The sequence below is a fragment of the Canis aureus genome, chromosome 12 (genome assembly GCF_053574225.1).
Source record: "Canis aureus isolate CA01 chromosome 12, VMU_Caureus_v.1.0, whole genome shotgun sequence".
NCBI classification, from domain to species: domain Eukaryota; kingdom Metazoa; phylum Chordata; class Mammalia; order Carnivora; family Canidae; genus Canis; species Canis aureus.
The window spans coordinates 15,161,278-15,178,004 of record NC_135622.1 but is presented as its reverse complement, the minus strand read 5'-3'; the positions used below and the strand labels follow the sequence as shown (position 1 = coordinate 15,178,004).

The 16,727-nt window shown below is 42.4% G+C and overlaps 1 long non-coding RNA gene across 1 annotated transcript; it reads left to right on the top strand.

The window, feature by feature from the left end:
• The first annotated feature begins 8,204 nt into the window (after positions 1-8,204).
• Positions 8,205-15,497, top strand: LOC144280652 (uncharacterized). Its single transcript, XR_013349080.1, has 5 exons — positions 8,205-8,299; positions 8,608-8,684; positions 13,892-14,111; positions 14,472-14,622; positions 14,899-15,497. It is a non-coding gene; the product is annotated as an uncharacterized LOC144280652 (long non-coding RNA).
• Positions 15,498-16,727: the final 1,230 nt, after the last annotated feature.

The window sequence follows — 16,727 nt, the reverse complement described above, 5'->3', positions numbered from 1 at the left end:
GTTAAGCAACTGCCTTTGGCTCAGGTCATGATCTCAGGGTCCTGGGATGGAGCCCTGTATCAGGCTCCCTGCACAGCAGGGAGTATGCTTCTCCCTCTCCTTCTGCCTACTGCTCCCCCTGCTTGTGTTCATTCTCTCTCTCTGTCAGACAAATAAATAAAATCGTTTTAATTTATGTGACTATTAAGATAGTCACATAAATATCAAAAAGACAAGAAATAACAAGTGTGAGAATGCGGAAAAAAGGAAACTGGCGCTGTTGGTGGCAATGTAAATTGGTACAATCATTATGGAAAACAGTATTAAGATTCCTCAAACAACTAAAAATAGGACTACCATATGATCCAGCTATTCCACTTCTGGGTATTTATCCAAAGGAAATGAGATGACTATCTCAGAAAGATATTTGTACCCCTATGTTCATTGCAGCATTATTTACAATAGATAAAATATAGAAACAACCTAAGTGTCCATTAATGCAGGAATGGATAAAGAAAAGGTGGTGTGTGTGTGTGTGTGTGTGTGTGCAATGGAATATTATTTAGTCATAAAAAAGAAGAAATCTTGACACTTACAATAATATGGATGGACTTTGAGGGCATTATGCTAAATAAAGCAAGTCAGACAGAGGACAAATACTATATGATCTCAATTACATGTGGAATCTAAAAAACGAAATTCCTAGATACAGAGAACAAATTGGTGGTTGCCAGAGGGGAGGGGGCCACAAAATGGGTAATGATGGTCAAAAGGTATAAATTTCCAGTTATGGGCAGCCCCGGTGGCGCAGTGGTTTGGCGCTGCCTGCACCCTGGGGTGTGATCCTGGAGACCTGGAATCGAGTTCCACCTCGGGCTCCCTGCATGGAGCCTGCTTCTCCCTCTGCCTGTGTCTCTGCCTCTCTCTCTGTGTGTCTATGAATAAATAAATAAAATCTTAAAAAAATAATAATAAAGAAATTAAAAAATAAATTTCCAGTTATAAGATAAAAGTCCTGGGATATAATGCACAGTATGGTGACTATAGTTAACAATATTGTATATTTGAAAGTTACTGGGACAGTAGGTCTTAAAAGGTATCATCACAAGAAAAAAAATGTGTAATTATGTATAGTGATGGTGGCACCTGGGTGGTCCAGTTGTTGAGAGTCAGATTCTTCTTGATTTTGGCTCAGGTTGTGATCCCAGGGTCATGAGATCCAGCCTCATGTTGGGCTCCGTGCTCAGCAAGGAGTCTGCTTAAGACTCTCTCTCCCTTAGCTCCTCCCCCCATGCTTGTTCATGCTCTCTCTCTCTCTCTCTCAAATAAATAATATTTAAAAAAATGTTATGTGTGGTGAGGATGTTAACTGAACTTATTCTAATAATCATTTAGCAATATATGCATATATCAAATTATATTGTGCACCTAAAACTAATACAATATTATATGTCATTTTATCTCATTTTTAAAAAGATTTTATTTATTTATTCATGAGAGACACAGAGAGAGAGGCAGAGACATAGGCAGAGGGAGAAGCAGACTTCCCGCAGAAAGCCTGATGCAGGACTCGATCCCAGGATCCCAGGATCACGACCTGAGCCAAAGGCAGATGTTCAACTGCTGAGCTACCCAGGTGCCCTTTTGTATCTCATTTTTAAAAAAGATAGTTACATAAAATTACAAAGCTAAAAACTAGAATACAAATTAAAAATTTCCAAATTATTAGAAGAAACTCACACTCAAAACAAAACAAACAGCTGGAGAAATCTGCATAAGATTGGTGGTTGTATCAATGACAATATCCTGGTTGTCACATTGTACTAGAGTTCTGCAAAATGTTACTATTCAGGGAAACTAGGTAAAGGGTATGCAAGATTTCTTCCTATTATTTCTTACAAATGCATGTGTCTATAATTATTCAATTAAAATTTCAATGAAAAAGACAACAAAGCAAACAGTGCAAAAATATTATAAAGCTAAAAAACACTACAAAACAAAATAGAGCCCAAAACCTCATATTCATTAATGTAAATGAGCAAGATTTAGATTTTAAGACAAAAAGACTTCAGATTGGCTCACAAAGCAAAAGCCAACTAACTGTATGTGATAGTTTAGAGACATACCCAAAACAAATGAGCACTCTTACATTTCCTCCCTTCCCTGACTTTTAGTGGATGCTATTTTATTTTCCATTGGGAAGATTTGTAACAGAATTTCATTCTACAATGTTAATTTCCTCAGCATTATTCCTAGCTGTATGTTTGAATTGGCATTGCAAATAACACTTCCAAACATCATTTCTAGTTCTTTATTTTGATTCTCTTGATTCTATTTCTATCATTAAAATATTATTTTCTTTTTTTTAAAGATTTATTTATTCATTTATGGTAGACAGAGAGAGAGAGAGGCAGAGACACAGGAGGAGGGAGAAGCAGGCTCCATGCCAGGAGCCCGAGGTGGGACTCGATCCCGGGACTCCAGGATCGTGCCCTGGGCCAAAGGCAGGCGCTAAACCACTGAGCCACCCAGGGATACCTAAAATATTATTTTCAAGAAAGGTTTATATAACAACAGCAACAAGAATGATAGCAGTGCGAACATTTTAACATTGGTTCAGCCCTCACTATGTGCTGAGAACTATGCCCAGATACTTTGAATTATCTCATTTAGCCCTCAAAACAACCCTGTCTTTAAGGTATTATTATCTCTGTTTTATAGTTACTTATTCCTTAAACACAGTAATTTTGCTGTCTTCTAGCTTCCGTGTCTAAAATTGCTTTTCTATACCCCTATCCTAGCATTTAAATTCTATCCTCAAGAATATAGAAGGTTATTATACTAAGGATGATATCTTCAACTGAACTTGGCAGACAAAAGACCCTACCATCCTTACAGGACATTGGGAGATTAAGATAATAGCCTTTTTTTTTTTATAATAGCAAAATTTTCTTATAGCACATTTGGGAGTTCCACAACATAAGCCCTGAAAAACTAAACTTAGAGACCCTCCATTTACTGAAGAGTAAAAGGAGAGCTTGAGGATGTAGCTCAGAGCTGGAAGCAAGGTGTGTTCTGGGTGCTGTATAAGTGTAGCCAAAGGAAGATCATACCAGAACTTTAAAGTACTCGAGTCTGTGTGAGCTATGAACAAGGATTGCTTTATCTGAGTTTCGATCCTGAAAGGAAATGCTGAAAAAATATTGTTTTAAAAATTATTGGTAATTGGAATCCTCCCCAAATCCTGGAGCTAATATACTTCTCCAATTGTGGTAGTGAAGAAATAGGCACAAAATTCATTTGTGTGGATTACCATATTCTTAATTAGTTGCATCTTTCTGTATTGCTTCTGGAATATTTGAAGATTGAATAATTACCTTCTTCTTTTACTTTTCTTTAAAATACTAGTTATGGCAAAGTTCTTCCTCTTACTCATTCCCACCTCTCACTATTACAAGTGGGTGTGTAGGTGGTAGTTATATTCATCATTCACTCCATAGGTCGAAGAATACTGGAATTATGATAGACTAGATGAGGAATGGGCAACACCTGGAAATTGCCATCTCCAGGATTAACTAACAATCCTAAAATGCAATTAGTAAAGCATGATCATTAAGAACAATGGACCAGGAAAGCCACAAGCTCAGGTTCAAATGCAGGCTTTGCCATACAACCTGTGTACCCCAGTGCGGATTAAAAGAGTTAATAGGGACACCTGAGTGGTTCAGTGGTTGAGCCTCTTCTCAACTGTGCTGTGATCCTGGGGTCCTGGGATGAGTCCTGTATCAGGCTCCCCGCATGGAGCCTACTTCTCCCTCTGTCTCTGCCTTTCTATTTATTTATGAATAAATAAATGCTCCTTAAAAAAAGAGTTAATAAATCTAAGGTACTTAGAAAAATGCCTGCCACACAGTATGTGCTCAAGAAAAAAATTAATGGTCCCATGCTTTTATCTCAAAGTGCTGAACATGACTGTGTATTGGTTCCTGGGAAGCATTTCGTGTTTACCAGTATGGAGCAGACCTTTAAATATATTAGACTGCCTCCAACATTCAAAGGTGTCCTTGAAACATTGATTTTCTTCTTAGTGATGAGGCAAAAGGTGAAACAACTTGCCTTTCATTCTATTATTATTATTATTATTATTATTATTATTATTATTAATGAGAGACAGAGAGAGAGAGCTAGAGACACAGGCAGAGGGAGAAGCAGGCTCCCACAAGGAGCCCCATAGGGACTCCATCCTGGATCCTGGGATCCCACCCTGAGTGGAAGGCGGACGCTGAACCGCTGAGCCAACCAGTCGTCCCTTGCCTTTCATTTTGAATGGAGGATCCCAACATATCCCAGATCTTTTCACACTCCATGCAACCGCTAACTTCTTTAAAGTGGAAGGCTCCTGTATTTCGCAGGATTATCTCTTTGCTTTGCTCCCTTCACAGGAAACTTCACAAAGTACCCTGTGTACTTGTAGCTTTTAGTTCTCCAGAGCCTTTGGTACGATGCCATCATTCTTGCAAAGCAGCATGCTGTCCTTTGGAATGGAGATGGAGTCAGGGACACTGCAGGGTTCCAGAGCCCCATTTGGTTGTGGGGGCTCCCAAGGCTCTGTTCCTGATTCATCAGCCACCTGACTTACCAGCCTCTGGTTTATTTTCTGTGTTTGCAAAACTGAACAAGGTTGTTTTGTGGACAAGGCCAACAAAAAGGTTAGGGAAAGACCTGGAATGGGTGGAGAGTCATATGAGTATGGGACATCCAATGGTGTCAAAGAATGACAAAAGTCTTGGATGACAGGTGCAGCACAACCAGGGTCCACGCTGTACATAAAACCCAGCGTTCCCAGCAGATTGAATCTGTTTATATTCAGTTTTAAAAAGTGTCAATGGGGGTGGGGGTGGTAAAGAACAAGCAAACAGACTAAAAAAGAAATCATCTTATTCCCTTTTTTATGCAGTTTCTGGAACCCACTCAAGTGGTAAGACATCCTATTCCAAGGAAGAGAAATGCTTTTCATTACTTGGCAATAAGCTGGATTGGCAATTTATTAGCATCTATTTTAACATCCCAGGCATCTCATGTAACGGCAGGAGAGGTTGATCAACATTTATGGAAAAACATTTAGGAACTTCCATAAATTTGTGTTTCCTGTACAGAGAACTGACAATCCGGAGATGTAATGACGATTTTGAAATCTGGGTTTAGGAATTCCTTTGAAATTGGTCCAGGCTTCTCAAGTGCCTTTGAAAAGCATATGGCTAAAGGCAGCAATGATAATAAAAACCCAAGGAGGCACAGCTCAATCACTCAGTTGCTTTTCCGCCCCACCCCCAGCTGCCTTTGCTATCAGGCCATTACGTGCTCTCCGGGCCATTGGCAGGAAATCTGTAAATGTCAATGTGAGGAATTTCTGGTGCATTATTATAGCAAGCAACATTATTGTTTTTTCTCCTTTAAAAAATATTTTGGCAAGATACCTGAGACTCAGGAATGGGCCGCCAAATCTCAGTAGGATTCCAGATGGTTGAGATTCCGGCTCCTGATGACCTGATGTCTTCCCCTCCCTCCACTCTTAGATATTTTCATTTGTGTTCTCCTCAGAGTTAAATATTTTTATGTCAAGCAGCATCAAGAGTGGTCATTATTGAACATTTCCATGTTAACCTGGAGGTGAATGAGCTCAGTCGCACACACTCATAAGGTACAGACTTCATGTCTCTTTTACAAGCTCCCCTTATCTCTTTCAGCAGCCTCCCCTCCCTCCCTCTCCCACTGAGGTGTCCTGTGAGGACCTGACCTACTAATGCTCCCTCTTTCTTCCCCCATTTACCTGGCTGGCCCCTGATATGTGCTCAGCACTGGCACAGGGATGTGTGATCTTCTTTGTGATCCTGCCCTGACCTGTGTGGTCTGGGTGGCTGCCCTTTTCTAGACTTCCATGGCACCCCATGCTGCCCCCCCCACCTCCCCGCCGCAGGAATAGAACGTCATGGTCCCACATGGAGGCTCTTCAGGCAGACTCCGGGCTCTGCCTCTTGTTCTGTGTGACCTCAGGCCAGGCACTGAAACTCTCTAAGCCTCAGCTCCCTCATCTGAAAACAGAGTACTAAAGTTGGGAGGATGAAACAAAGTAAAGTACTCACGTGGTCAGCATAACACCTGTACTTAGTCTTTGTTCTGTAGACATTTAGCTCCTGTTTTTTTTTTTTTTTTTTTTTTAAGATTTTATTTATTTATTCATGAGAGACACAGAGAGGCAAAGACACAGGCAGAGGAAGAAGCAGGCTCACCGTGGGGAGCCTGATGCAAGACGTGATCCCAGGACCCCAGGATCGCAGCTTGAGCCAAAGGCAGCTGCTCAACCACTGAGCCACTCAGGTACCCTTGTTGTTGTTAATCTAATAGAACTTTGTTTCAACTCTTGGGTGTCTGCCATCTGAATGGTAAGCTCCCTGAGAGCAGGGACTACAGGTTTGTCATCTTTGACTCCCAAATCCCTAACTCAGTAGGTATTAATACATTCTGCTCAAAAGGTATTTGTATGTTTTAGTGGAGTTGTTGGAAGGACTGGGCCCCCAAATAAAAGGTGTGACTTCAACTGGGGACACTTCAGTTATATGTAAGGCAGGGATGTTTCTACTACTTTACTCATATGTCCATTTGTCCCCCTAAAGAGAGGATACCACATTATTGGTCCTTTATGAGAAGAGGAGTTGCTCAAAGCCTAGGACATTCCTGAACTGTGTTTCACTGGTGGGTAGAGCCACTGTAACTTGTAACAGGTGGGAGTTTGACTCTGCTCTTTTATTCCCTGCCTCCATGCGGTGAGTAGAGTAGGCTTGGCTCTCCTACTGGTCAACTCCTCTGTTCTCTCTTCCCTGCCTGGACCTGTGAGAGGGAGGGGAGTGTGTAGATTCTGCAGGCTCAATTATTCTCAGTTCAGAAGGGTTGACATAGGAAGCACCTCCTAGACTTTCAGAACTAAGCCTCATGCTTCAGCCCAGAGAAGCCCTATTTTGGCAGGTGATCTCTACTTGTGCACTATTAATAATATGATGCTGTATTCCCACTTCTATGTATAGCTTAGGGAGCCTCAGAATACATAAGGAACACATACTATAATTCAGAAACCAAAATCCCACCCCAAATTGAAATAGGGGATATGGGGATTAGACCTTGCTACCCTTTCGATCATTTTAAGAGTACATGACCCCTGCCATGGACTACAGAAAGGATTGCTACACTAGTCCAGATACTCAAGACATTCTGAGAGTTCTTGAGATGGGCCAGAGCAGGGGTTTTTCAGGTTACTCCCTATCCGTCTGTTCTGATTAATTTATGATAAGCCCATGTGGCTTCGACAGCAAAAAGGATGCGATTGAAAGAAAGACATTTTCTGGTTGGGCAGTGAATAAGAGCCAGCAGGGAAACCACCTCCTCTCTCCTTTGAGTCTCACTTCAAGAGTCCTTCCTTCTATATTCTGTTTCTCTCTTTGAGCTACACTATTCTCTCCTCCAGAACCTTCTCCATTTCTAAATAAATAACCCTTGGCTGGAAGTGAGGTGCCCTGGATTCTTGCCCACCTCTGCTCCTAACTCACCAGCCAGGGGACCTCAAATCCTTGACTTCTCTAAGAGTCAATTTCTCATCTGGAAAGCAGGTACAAATACTTAGCTCTTGACTATCAGGTCCTCAGGGTGAGCTCTAATCCAATCTGACTGTTGTCCTTATAAAAAGGGAAAATTTGGACATAGAACCAGACACATGCATGGAGGTAAGACAATATAAGAGAACACAGGGAATATATAGCCTCACCTGCCTGAGGCTACCAGAAGCTAGGAGAAAGGCCTGGACAGATCCTTCCCTACTTCCTTCAGAGGGAGTATGGCCCTGTTGACACCTCGATTTCACACTCTGGCTTCCAGAACTGAGACAATAAATTTCTGTTGTTCTGAGCCTCCCAGTTTGGGGCACTTTGTTATGGCAGCCCTAGGAAACTAATATAGCATCCTTAGCAACTTAAAACAACAAAAACCCCACATTTATCTCATACAGTTTCTATGGGTCAGGAATTCAGCTTAAGTGGGCACTTCTGGCTCTAGTAAAAGCCTAATGAAGTTAAAGTCGAGATGTTGACCCAAAAGCCTGACTGAGCCTCGAGGGTCCCCTTCCCTCTAGAACATCAACATTAATAAGACTCCATTCTAGGGGCTCTAGTCTATGTGTCTTTTGGTTCCATATTCTAGGTCCTCCTAGAAGACAGGATATAACTGGCCCAACCTGGACCAGGTCTCCTCCTCTAAACCAAATCAACCTTAGGTGAGATGTTCCAAATCCTCCTTCCCCTGGCTCCCTCCTCCTCTTTTCTATTCTTCGGCTCACACCTACCCACCTCATCCATGCCTTCACCCTACCCGAGGCTTCAGACTCCAGATTCCATTCTGACAGAGGCCCTGGTGGTCAGTGTCTTAGAGACTACATTGTCTTGGTAGCAGGTGGAGACTTCTTCTAGTACCTGAAGTCTACATAATTATAGATCTTGCAGATTCTTCAGAGTAAAACATTTACAAGACAGACCTTTGTTCTGCTAATTCAAATCACCTCCCACAATTCATTTTTTATTCTAGGGACCCTCTCCCCAACAAGGGTGAAGATGAACCAAGGGGTTTCTACAGTACATATCGCTTTTTATCTCCAGGTCTGGGTGAGTGTCTTATGACTCCTACTTGCTATCTGGAACTGGGAAACACAGATACCAACTCCACTGGGAGGAGTGACTAATGACAGCATGTGTCACTCCACGCAGCAGCCTCTAAATTATGAGCCTAGAAGGAGAATGTCACTCACCAGCCATTCTGCTCCATGGCAGAGGCTGAGGGAAAAACACTAATCAGTATTGGAGAGGAGGTGGGGAGGGAGTGTAGGGTGGGGATCTCTGAGTCAGCCACCCTGATCCTATCCTAGAAGAAAGAATTTCTGAAATGTGACAAGGGAAGTTATATCCAAATTGGTGGGTGATGGCTTCAAGATGAATAATATCTCAGCTATATTTGAGCTCCTCTTAAACATAGAAAATTATGCTGCGAGAAATAGCATTTAATCTGAGCTTTAGTCTCTGCCAAGTGAGGCCATTTAAGGATGTTTTTTAAATGTTAAGCCCGCCAAAGCAGATTTGCCCTATCAGTGACAATGAGGGCAGATGAGAAAGTGATATAACAGGACAGGCTTTGACTCCAAACCCAATTTGGGTACAGCATGGAAAGTCACCTTGGGTGGGGCAAGATGAAGGGATGACATGAGGGAGCCACAAAATTAGATGTGAATTATTGCCCAGGGCCTCGTTTTGTTTTGAGTGGTGAGTTCGTGGGTGCTATTACCTTATTAAAAGCAACTAAATAAAAGTTATAAATGAGGATGAGGAGTGGGACAGACTAAGTCCTCAGCAGCTCCACATTCCTATCTTTTAAGTGGGGATTTTTTTTAATGCTTAGAAAATGCTAGACTCACAAAAGAGTAAATATCTTCATAATCCTATTGTTGTGGGAAACAAAGACAGAAGAAAAATTACTAAATTTCCTTACTAAATAAAATTTACTTACATGCCGAGTGACATTCCTTTAAGGACTCACCTGCCTAGATGTTAATACTTTGCTATGGGCAACAGGCAACCTAAGCCCGACCCCCAGAATCCTGCATGTCTACTTTACCATACAAAAATTCCTTTGGAAACTTACTTTACCTCTACTTCCCCAAGATACATGTTTGGCAATCATCCCCCAAGCGTATGGCTCAGATGTACATCTGAAGGGTCTCATGGCTAAGGTTTTATTAAACAGGAATAAATGACCTTTTCCTAACAATAGCTAGCCCCCTCAAGGTCCTGGAAACCTTGCTTCCAAAATTCCTTGGAGACTTGATCTCTCCCCAATCCCATCCCACCCTGAAAGTATGGGCCTAAAAAACAAAACAAAACAAAACAAAAAAAAACAAACAAAAAAAGAAAGTATGGGCCTGTGCAGCATTTTCTGCCCATGGATCCTGTCCTTGTGCTTCAATAAAACTACTTTTTTGTACCAAAGATGTCTCAAGAATTCTTTCTTGGCCATTGGCTTCGTACCCTAACGTCTTTCCTACAACACTATTGTGTTTGGGATATGGAGATTATGTCTTTCCCCCACCCCTACAAGTCTCAGAGTTCTCAGTAGCTTTGAGGCAGGCACTTCCTAACACATAAAATGGCAACATAATAGGCAAATCTTCACCCTCCTCAACTCTGCTAATCTGCTTGGTAAAAATATCCCTTTAAAATGTCTCTCTTGTTAAAGATTCTATTTTATTTTATTTTATTTTACAGATTTTATTTATTTATTCATGAGAGACACAGAAAGAGAGGCAGAGACATAGGCAGCGGGAGAAGCAGGCTCCCTGTGGGGAGCCCAATGTAGGATTCGATCCCAGGACCCTGGGATCATGACCTGAGCTGAAGGCAGATGCTTAATCACTAAGCCACCCAGGTGCCCCTAGAGATTTTATTTTTAAATAATCTCTACAACCCAACATGGGGCTCAAACCCACAGCCTCAAGATCAAGAGTCACACATTCTGCCAACTGAGCCAGCCAGGCGCCCACCCTTTAAAAATCTTCAAAAGTAAACAAAAATAAAAAAATAAAATCTTCAGAAGTGTTTACAGATATAGACTTACCATGATATGAGTTTAAGTGATGATCAAAGTGAATAGGTCCAGAATCGGAACTTCCATGAGCTTGTAATCTAGGAATGATTAAGAAAGACTGCAACACCAGTAATTATATAAATACACAGATGTAAAGAAGGTCACTTTCATTTGGTTCAAGTGAAAGAAAGAAGGAAGGAAGGAAGGGGAGGAAGGAGGAATGAAAAGAAAAGAGAAAGAAAAAGGTGAAGGACATTTAATGGGTGGTGAGTACACTGTGGGGCCGGATGTAACCTGCGTCCTGCTGGCAGGTGGTGCAGACAGACACACAATGCGTTGGTCCATCTGTGTGCACTGATCCCCAAGCCCCAAGCCCCAGGATGAGTGCTGAAAGTGCTTATACAACCAGTAAGAGCCGGTGCCTGACCCCAAGGAGTTGGAGTCTCCTACCATATATAGGCCTCTATGCCAATAGCTTTTTTATACAAAAACACAACATCTGACTTAGATTTCATAGAAGGCAGGGGAAAGGGGCAAGCCAAGAATATTGAGTAAGAAAGGAAAGATTTGAATAGTCTGAGAATTTGCGTCACCTTGTGCTGGGGCCTGGAGGAAGAGCCAGGCGGAGCATCACTGGACACGTTGCTGAGTGAAGCCAGGCTTAGAGCGGAGACAGGGATGTATACGTGATGGCTTAGAGAGGGTGGGTGAGAAGAAGCAAGGACAAGGGGCAGGAGGAAGGGCAGACTCTACATCTGAGTCACACTCTTGGGCTTTACAGAAGAATGAGGCTCATGTGGCCAAAGTGATAGAAAGGCTGGGCACAGATGCTAGATTGAATTTCCTGAGAAGAGGAAGGGCTTCGGCAGCCCTGCCACCTGCCACCTGGGAAGGCTATGTCTGGAGAGGCAGGTCTGATGTAAGGTGGGAGCCTCCCTAGTTGGAGAGCCCAATTGGGGGCTGGGTCAAGATACTGATAGGAAGGAGAAGCATGGCACATGAGGAAGTATACACAGTAGAGTGCTGTGGTTAGGGACAAAAGTCTGGAACCCATCTTTTTTTTTTTTTTAAGATTTTATTTATTTACTTGAAAGAGAGAGTGTTGTGAGAGAGCACAGGAGCAGAAAGGAGGGGCAGAGGGAGAGGGAGAAGCAGACTCCCCACTGAGCAAGGAGCTGGATGCAGGGCTCAATCCCAGGACTTTGAAATCATGACCTGAGCTGAAGGCAGACACTTAATCAACTGAGCCATCCAGGTGCCCCTGGAACCCAACTTCTGCATTCATGTGTCAAATTTCCCACTTCCTAGCTCTTTAATCTTGGATTAAAACATAAACACGTGGGGCACCTGGGTGTTCAGTTGGGTTGCGGGTTCTCAGATTTTGGCTTGGTCCAGTCTCAGGGTCTGATTCTGGGATCTGATCTCTCAGGGTGGTAGGATCTAGACCTATCTCTGGCTCTGCGCTAGGCATGGAATCTGCTTGGGATTCTCTCTTTCTCTCTCCTTCTGCCCCTCTCCCTGCACTCTCTCACTCTCTCATAAATAAATAAATAAATAAATAAATAAATACTTAAAAAATTTTTAAAAAAACATATAAACTTTGTTCCTCAGATTGCTCATCTGTAAAATGTGTGTGATAAAATCACCCATCTCAGGCAGCCCCGGTGGCGCAGCGGTTTAGCACCGCCTGCAGCCCAGGGTGTGATCCTGGAGACCCTGGATTGAGTCCCATGTCAGGCTCTTTGCATAGTGCCTGCTTCTCTCTCTCTCTCTCTCTCTCTCTCTCTCTCTGTTTCTATGAATAAATAAATAAAGTCTTTAAAAAAAAATCACCCATCTCTTAAAGCTGTGAGGAGCAGAGAATGAGTTGATAAGTATAAGAAACAGCACGTCGTTAGCAGTCATCAATATTAGCTAGAATTATTCTCTAGTCATTTGACATGAGTGCCCACCCTATCTTCTCTATTCTTACTGATTTTTTTCAAAAATTCATTCTTTAATTCAGGGCGAATTCATTGAATTGGCCAAAACGTGGAACTACTGAGTCCCATGGGCTAGGGCTCAGTCTCTCTCTATGGATCCATTAATGCTTCTTACTTGTACACCAAAGAGGAAGCACACCCAGCACAGACCCCATCCTGGTGGGGGGATGCAGTCAGCCATGGGAAAGCAGGTGCTCTTCCTCACGAGGGGTCCTGTAGCAAAGCAGGAGTGAGCAGTGACCTCATCTCTCCATTGAAAATCACTTTGGACCCCACCACTCCCACCATTCTTTTTTTTTTATCATTCCCACCATTTTTTAATTCTCTAAGATAGGGAGAGAGGAAATATTTTCAATCATGGGTTTTAGCCCCTCTTCTTCCCACCCACCTCCCCATCTCCTTCAGCCCCTCCCTGAAAGCTGACACCCCAAAGAAGGAACTTGACACTCCTACTGGTCTGGAGAAAGGCTCAACCTCTGATAACAGAAGAGTCATGAGGCTCTTCTTGAAGGCAACAGAGCTACCAGGCAGCTCAGGAGCTTGGAGGCAAAGGTGCCGGCAGCAGGCAGCCCACAGCCTAAATATGGAGCTGCCAGGAAAATGACTGTTTCCAGGGTGAGCTGACACAGCCGTTCAGGAAACGAGCAACTCAGAACTTAGCAACGTAATTGAAGCCTGCCAGGCTCACCTCTCACACCTCCACCCCCAGCCCAACTCCTGCTCTGTGTGGGGCTGCTTTGGAGGATTTGCTGCTGGTGTCCAATAGCTGGGTGAATTCTGCTCACATGTGTTTCCCAAACAGCCCAGTTAGAAACCCGGGTCTTTTACAGGGGATGGGGGTTGCGGGCTCAACAACAGGACTTTGGTGGTGAAAAAAAAAAAAATAGCCACCTAGTGGAGACAGGGACATAAGAGTAGAAGGAGACAGCACAAAGGCACTGTCCAGGGGGGTGAATAGGCCTAGATTATCCCACTGGGAAATGGAAAATGTGCACTTGGAACAATGACTGGTTCTTCTCTTAATCACTGTCATTAAAACAAAGCAATCATGAGAGAAATGGCAGATTAAGCAAGATAAATTAATGAATCTATGTACTGACAGGATGCATTCATGAAGATACAGTGGGCTCCTGGGTCCTCATGAAAACTTGCACATCAATTCCCAGAACACCTCCTACATTAACCTCCTACTTGCATGATGGCAAGATGGATTCCACAGGAAGTACCTCAATGGGGCTCTGTTCTCTCCTCTCCAGGACGATGACCCAGTTGTGATGGCCACAGCAACCAGGAAAGATCTGGATACAGGCATCCAAATCCAAAAAGATTTGCTCTGACAGAAGTCTAAAATTAGCATGGAGAAGAAATGGTTAGAAGAAATGGTTTTCTCTTATCAAGAGAAAGAGAGAGATTGGCCAAAGAGATGGGACCTTCAAAGCCAGAATGTGGCAGGGTTATCAGTGCCACCCCTGAAAGGTAATCCTGGTCACACAGGACCTTTGAAGAGAGACTGCTTCTTCAGTCTTGAACTACCTACCTTGAACTGACCTCCAGTCACTTTGTTTTCTTCTCATTTTAACAAAGATATATTTGATTTAATAGACATTTGTATCAGTGCTATTTAAACATATTTTGTTGTCTTGATGTGGGCTATTTTAATTCTTCTTTTTCTATCCTTATCCTTATTGCTTCTTTTTCTAATTTTTAGTCTTCTCATTCTATCTTCTATTACTTTCCCTTACCTTCACATCCTAGGTATTAAACTTTATTCTTTAGAAAACTACTTGCTTCTATATTGTAGCTTTTTTAAAAAGATTTTATTTATTTATTTGACAGAGAGCGAGCACAAGCAGGCAGAGCGGCAGATAGTAGGAGAGGCAGAAGCGGGCTTCCTGCTGAGCAGAGAGCCCGATGTGGGGCTCAGGCCCAGGTCCCTGGGATCATGACCTAAGCTGAAGGCAGATGCTCAACCGCCTGAGCCACTCAGGTGCCCCTATTGTATTGAACCTTTTAAATCTTTTAAAAATCTGCCTTTTGTGTGTGTGTGTGTGTGTGTGTATTCCTTTAAAACATTGGTTGTTTAGATATTTACGGATTTAATACTTTCTATTGCATTTAGTTTTAGCTCAGTGTTTTATTCTTAAGGTTTTGTTTTTTTTTTAAAGCTATTATTAACTATATCAATTATGTTTCAGAGCAGGAATGTGGCAGATTGTACTTCCTAAAAAAGGCCACAATATTTTCATCCCACATGCTCTTCCAGAACTTTGCTGCTCTTCCATCAAGAAGAGGCATCTAAGTCCCCTTGCCTTGAACCTGGATGAGTCTGGACAGTTTGTGACTGTCTCAACTACTAGAGTATAGTAGAAGTGATGTTATGGGACTTCTGAAGGTAAGTAATAAAGATGATCACACACACACACACACACACACACACACACACACACATACAAACTCGGCCTCAGAACCTAGCCACTATGCAGTGAGAGGCTTACGTGTCTAGGAAGCAAGCAACTCAGCTGGCAGCCAGCACCACCTTCCCTCCTGGAGATAGACATTCAGTCTTCAGGAGAGCCCCTCAAATTAAGGTATGGAACAGAGATGAGCCTTCCCTGCCAAGAGCCCTGCCCAGATCACAGATTTGTGAGCAAAATAAATGATTGTTGCCATCTTCACTAAGTTTGGGGTGCCTGGGTGGCTCATTCAGTTAAGTGTCTGCCTTCTGCTCAGGTCCATGATTCCAGAATCCTGCGATTGAGCCCTACATCGGGCTCCCTGCTCAGCAGAGAGTCTGCTTCTCCTTCTGCCTCTCTCCCTGCTTGTGCTCTCTCTCTCTCTCTCTCTCTAATAGATAAATAAAATCTTTAAAAAAAATTAAGTTTGGGGTATTTTTTTATATGGGAATAAAATAACCAAAGCAGAGAAATAGAAACTACCTTAGGTATTGTAAAGAGGAAAAGATTTACTAGAGGATATTGAGTATTTACAAAAAGTTGAGAAGGGCTGGAATGAACCTCAGAATGTAAATTATTGAGCTCAATAGACAGAATCCAGAAAGGAAATAGAAAGTGTCTACTGGCCAACACAACCCCCTTTCAACACCTAAGAAACCAGGGAGTGGACCCTGGAGCACTATTGTGGGAAAACCTTGTGTCTCCTTGACGTGACTTGACAACAGAAGAACAACTCAAAGAGGGAGGAAGATGTCTTCTGCCCCACACGCACCTTCCATATCTCACAACACAACTTGACATTACCTGATTTGCATTCTGAATTCTAGCTGCAAAGGAGTCTGAGAACTGTAGTTTTCAGCTTCCCAGCCTCTGCAATAAAGGGAAGCCCTCAGTAGCAAGGTGAAGCAGAAATTGAGGAATTAGCCCAAAGTAGCCACATCTACCACCTGTCCAATTGATGACATCAACGTTTAGCTTCTCAAACTTTTTATTTCATTTTCATCTCCTTTTCTTCTCTTCTCCATCTTTATTACCTTGGTCTTTATGATTTGTTTTTATGTTGGCTAACAGAAATAATGATGTAATAATGGACACACTGAGGAGAATGTGTCCTCCATGCAGGGATGATAAGAGCCCTTTACACCCAGGTGCACATGCATGACCCATCTGGCCTTCCTAATTAATAACATCAATATTTTTATACTCACAAAAAATTTAATGGGCTGGACATTGATAATGTTCTGCAATTTTTGTTATGTTATAATGTATCAAAACATCTTTCTGAAAGTATATATGGGGGATCCCTGGGTGGCTCAGCGGTTTAGCACCTGCCTTCAGCCAAGGGCGTGATCCTGGAGTCCCAGGATCCGGTCCCGCATTGGGCTCCCTGCATGGAGCCTGCTTCTCCCTCTGCCTGTGTCTCTGCCTCTCTCTCTCTGTGTGTCTCTCATGAATAAATAAATAAAATCTTTTAAAATAAATAAATAAAAGTATATATGAGATATGTATTATATATAATGGTATATATATGAGATATCCTAACTCATTTTTAACAGCTACAAATTTTTCAATGGCAAGAATGACTGTAATTATTTAACCAATCTTCTCCTGATTGATATATACTTTGTTTCAAATGTTT